Source organism: Lipophrys pholis (genome assembly GCF_963383615.2).
Source record: "Lipophrys pholis genome assembly, chromosome: 3".
Taxonomy (NCBI): domain Eukaryota; kingdom Metazoa; phylum Chordata; class Actinopteri; order Blenniiformes; family Blenniidae; genus Lipophrys; species Lipophrys pholis.
In genome coordinates, this window is record NC_137627.1 from 31,485,513 (window position 1) to 31,490,920 (window position 5,408).

Consider the following 5,408-nt stretch of genomic DNA (forward strand, 5'->3'; position numbering starts at 1 on the left):
CTACAAAGCTGTTGTCTTCATTCCCAGATTAACACAAATTTCGATGTATGTACTTCAGTATGTGAGCGGCACATTGTGACTTCTGTGCATCTGTTATTGCACTGCTGCGCGCTAAAGACTAATGGCTCTGTTATTGTGGTGTGGTGCATAGCATCTGTGTTCAAGCTGAGCCATCTCAGATGAAAGTGGACAGGCTGAACTTCATAAATGTTCCTTCAGCCGCTGAAGGAACATTTGATGGCAGTTAATTTTATATGTAACAAGATGGCTTTTCTATAAGCAATCAGGGTTTCTTTATGTAATTGTTTATGTCTGTTATAGTAAACGCTTGCAAGGATTTGTTTGGACAGCATAGAAGTAGGTTTACAGCGTATTGAATGCACTGGAGACATTACTAGTACTAATGACAGTTTTCTCTGCACTCAATATCATGAAATTAGCAATGTATTGTTTGTATTTTCCTTGTAAATGTTAGGCTTGATAATGACCAATTGATTGCGTTGTAGAAAAGTGTAAGTGTAAATCACAGCAGAGACCTCACAGTCTTTGGAGGGTCTGTCATTTGAGAAACCGATGCCATTTTCAGTATTTACTGATCAATAGTTTGGACTAATTGTCAAATAAATAATGCACTTGCAATTTAAAAAAGCTCATGTTCTCCGAACTTTGCCTTTTGATAGTTTGGTCTCTTTTAAGTACCTGTGGATCAGTGGAAGTGTGTAAATACCTTTTTTACAAAGATTCCCTTTAAAGAAGAAACCTGTTACGCTTGTTTTTCCTTTTAAAAGGAGCAAAACACAACAAGATTATATTTTCTTGACTACATTTGGCCTCAGATCATTAAAACCATTACTACTGTCATAAAAGCAAAAGGATTTAGATGTTTAGAAATCTCGTTTGAACTGAATACTTATTTCTTATAATTAATATATGTGGGCCATATTTACTAAGATCTTGCACATGTGAAGCATGCTCATGTAAATAGATTGCACTTTCACTTTCTGAGCAGAAAGCTTTAGATCACTTGCGATATCAGGGTGTCAAACATAAGGCCCGTGGGCCAAATATTGGTTCACATGAGGCTCCAATCCGGCCTGCCAAATCACCAAGGAAATGGTAGTTTGAAAGAAATCATTCAATTTTTTAACACATTTTTTAAATGTGGTGGACACAACACATCTCTGAGACCAGAGCTGAAATATCAGTGATACTTCCATGAAAACCAGCTAACTAGCATTAGCCTCAAAGCCATGTTGTCAGGGTGGGAGAAGGCAGTAAAATTTGATTTATGCTGAGATTGTAGTCATTTTATGTAGTAATTGTTTGGTTTTGTGAAACTGTAGACATTTTTATCACATATACTCTGCAACACAAGAAAGAAAAAATTTCAAGTTTAAATTTACGGTTATTATGACACTCTTTTACCAGTTTGGCCCACTTAACATGAAATTGGACTGCATGTGTCCCCTGAACTGAAATGTGTTTGACACCTCTGCTCCATATGTTAGAAATCATAGCAGTGATATTTTTATAACCCATACCTTTCTTTATCGATATTATTATATACATTTGACCACACTTGTGTTTATTATATTCTGTGCGCAGTTTACTGTTGAGATATATCCTGTGATCCTCTTTTTTAGTTTTTTCCTCAGAATCAAATACATCGATGCATTGTGTATTTCAAAGTTATTCTACCAGAAACCACACAGGCAAAATGAAAAATTTAGAACCTAGTTTTAGTTGTTGATGTACATCTCTAATATTGTCAATACCTTTCTGAAAGAAATTAGTCATTACACTCATACAACAACCTATTTCCAGAATTTAAATTTTGTGGAACATACCCGGGCTTGTTGATATCTTGCAGTCACGGACACTCTCAAAGATTCTTGAGGCTAGTGACTCAAAATCCCATTTGTACACTCTATCGCCAGATTTCGATTTGCACGGGAAAAGTCAGTTCAAAACATTTAAGACTATAGTCGTGGCTTAAGTACACTTTTTTCATTATTTTTGAGAAAGTCAGGCTTTTTTTCAGGCTGAATCAGTCAAATGTTGATATTTTTGCCTGAGCTGCCGCAACACCGTCTTTGATGTCCCAGGAACCCATGCGGCAAGTATCCGAAGATGAAGTCAGTTAGGGAAACATAAACAGTTTGATTGTTACAAATTCCATTTTTTTTAGTTTGATCAAGTTGGGCAACTGCGGGTTGGAAATTAATGGAAATGAGTGGTAATGGTCTTGTGTTGGTGTGTTGTTTCATTCTCTGTGCAGAAGTGATACCTTTTATGGGAAGTATATTTGAAAGATTGTTTTCTGGGGGAGTAACTTTAACATATTTTTATCAGCACCAGCATCAACCTCAGCAGGAGAGCTGCAGTAAACTCATCTGTTGAATAAAATCAAATGGGTCAGCTTTAACTTCCCACATGCATTGGTGAGGCTTGGTCCATTCATCACTTTTTCTTCCTTGAACAACTTTTGATAGATTTTGACCACTGCAGACTCAGCCGCAGTTTCGGAAGAGCTCTGACCCAGTCGTCTTGCCATCACAAATTATCCTCACTCAATTCCTTCAAATTTCTTGTCACTTCTCGACTTTGAGGCGAAATTGGTCACTTTCTGGCTAATATATCCCGAACACTAACGTGCCATGAAGAGGAAGAAATCGGTACTATTCACTCCACCAGGGGCCAATATGTTATGGCTGATTAGGTACATTCATGTAGATGTCCATGTGTATTGATGTGGATGGTGTATATATTGTGTAAATTGTCCCAAGTCAATCATTTGGTTAATTTTAGTCATTATTCTTCCAATTTCTCAATACTGATACATATTTGCTTTATTTTACGTTCATGTCATCCACCCGCTTTTCTATCCATAACAATTGAGCTATGGTTCCACGCACTTTTCCCCTTGTGTGTGATCAATAATGTTTATTTCATCTCATGCTATTACATTCCCAAAGCTATTTATTTATCAATTATCTAGTATACATAGTAGGGGATCCATTATGTAGCAGTACATCCGACAGCTCATTTAATGATCCCTCAAAATATTTCTCCTGAGAGCCGTTTGGATTTTTATTCCTCTCAAACAATGAAATTGAATTTCCGCTGTTGAAAGAAATGGTTTGTGTCAACATTAACTGAATTAAGAAACCACTTCCTTGCTCTGCTAACCACTCATTAGTATTGTTGATTACAGTAACAACTTCAGCTGGATATAAATAGTCAGTAAACGAGCAGGACCACGAGTGTCGGGCGTCTTCACGGACAAATGCTAAAACTTTTGTTATTAACTTGGGGCAAAGATTTGATGTTGAAGTTTGAACTGAGCCAAAATAAATTTGGTGATAACCAGGTCACTCACATGTCCACAATGAATCACCTTTTAACGATCTGTCAAACTGATCATTGTATCCAGATCAGCTCACTGATGCCTACATTTCTGAACATTGCACTTCCAAAACTACCAAAGAACTTCAAAGTCCACATTGCAAAGGGTGACCCAAAAAATTCTCAGATAAATCAAAAATATTTCACTGTATAAACACATTTTGATGAGTCAGAACAAGCCTCCAACAGATAATCAATGAGTCTTTAGTGCCCGTTAGTGCTGATGGGTGGTGGTCAGTGAAGACTGACCTTTTATTTTCTGTCCTCCAGTCCGCAGCAGCTTTTCATTCTGGTTTGTACCACTGAGAGAAATTTTGACTTCTTTTGAAGTACCTGGGAATAGAAGAGTTTCTCATCCTTAGAGCAGGTTGAGGCTCAGGCACATGTCCAGATGACAGGGTGGTCCGTGTTTGTAGCTCTTGCAATAAAGTACACTTCATTGTACAAATATCAGTAAACTATGAAATGCAAAAACATCGGTGAATATTAATGTTAATGTTTTCACAGAATACCTCGTAGGCAGTAGATGCTACATATGTCACTTCTTTATTGACACAGTTGTTCAAACACAATGGGCCAGTTGTTCAAAAATTGTAATCTGGATCAAAATGATCTGTTTTATGAGCATAGTATTTATAGGCCTTGAGCATGATAGACTTAACTGATCACAAGCCAAAATGCGTCAGCTGAAGAGTGGGCAGGTTTTTGACAGCCATCTTATATTAAGCCTTTCTCAGAGGACTTACAGAGAGGCACTGCCTTGGCAGGTATTGTCCATCGCTACCACCATTTTGATGGAAGAGGATACCGTCAAAGGATGTATGTTGAGTGTGTGCAAAATCACTGGAGCAATACACCACTGAAGAACTAATTATATTATATTAAGTACACTGCAGATTTTGTCAGGCCAAAACTTCAACGGAGAACCCGAAAGAGTCACAGTCTGTCTGGGGAAGAACAGGTCCTCATTGCTCTGCGCTTCTATGCATCTGGGACTTTCTATCAAGTTGTTGGTGACAATATTGGAGTGGACAAATCAATTGTGAGTGATGTAGTGAAAGCTGTGTCAGTTGAATTTGCCAGCCTGGTCAATCAGTTTGTTTCACTTCCAAAGGATGACCAGATTGCTCAGACAAAGCACAAGCTTTTCCTTTTGGGGAATATGTCCAATACTATTGGGGTTATTGACTGCACTCATGTGCATATCGAAGCACCTCATGAGAGGGACTGGGAGTACATCAACCGAAAGGGGAGGCACAGCATTATCAGCCAACTTGTGGGCGATGCTGACCTCATCATCACAAACTGTGTCGTGAAGTGGCCTGGGTCTCTTCATGATGCACGTATCCTGAGGGAGAGTGCTTAATACAGAGAGCTCCAAACCAACCCACCGGGTGGCAGAAAATTAGGAGACAGTGCCTGTCCACTCCTACCATGGCTGATTACTCCTTTTCTTGCAGCAACCACACCTGCGCAGGCAAGCTTCAACATTGCTGATTGCAAAACAAGATGTGCAATTGAGCATTGAAATTGAGTTCTCAAGAGACGTTTTGCATAACTTAACTACTTGCGAGTGGAACCACATGGATCATGCAACATAATACTTGCGTGTATTGTCCTGCACATCTTTGCTACCAGGCGCAATGTCCCTCTCTGTGATGACGTTTATGATATACCTGAACCTGTTGAAGAACCAGACCAACATCTGGCCTTCTGCCAGGATGAGGGACTGACTGGACATGTAGTAAGGGATGCAATTGTTAAAAATAATTTTTGACAGGTTCATCTCTGATGATTGTTTTTTTGAAATTAATATACAGTAATGAATGACAGAAATATTGAATATATCATTTTTGTTTGTTATTCAAATCTGTTTGGGGGTTTATTTCATGAGGACAAGATCATTTTTATTTTTATTTTATGTTTACTTTACTATACTGAAAGGTTTAATTGGTAGCCTATGTCTACTTAATCTATTTCATCACTGTAACAGTTGAACAAAT

At 38.2% G+C, this 5,408-nt stretch overlaps 1 pseudogene across 1 annotated transcript; it reads left to right on the forward strand.

Annotated features, from left to right (window-relative positions):
* Positions 1 to 4,082: 4,082 nt before the first annotated feature.
* LOC308107737 (putative nuclease HARBI1) lies at positions 4,083 to 5,182 on the forward strand (annotated as a pseudogene). Its single transcript has 2 exons — positions 4,083 to 4,172; positions 4,292 to 5,182. The product of its transcript is annotated as a putative nuclease HARBI1 (transcript).
* The last annotated feature ends 226 nt before the right edge of the window (positions 5,183 to 5,408 follow it).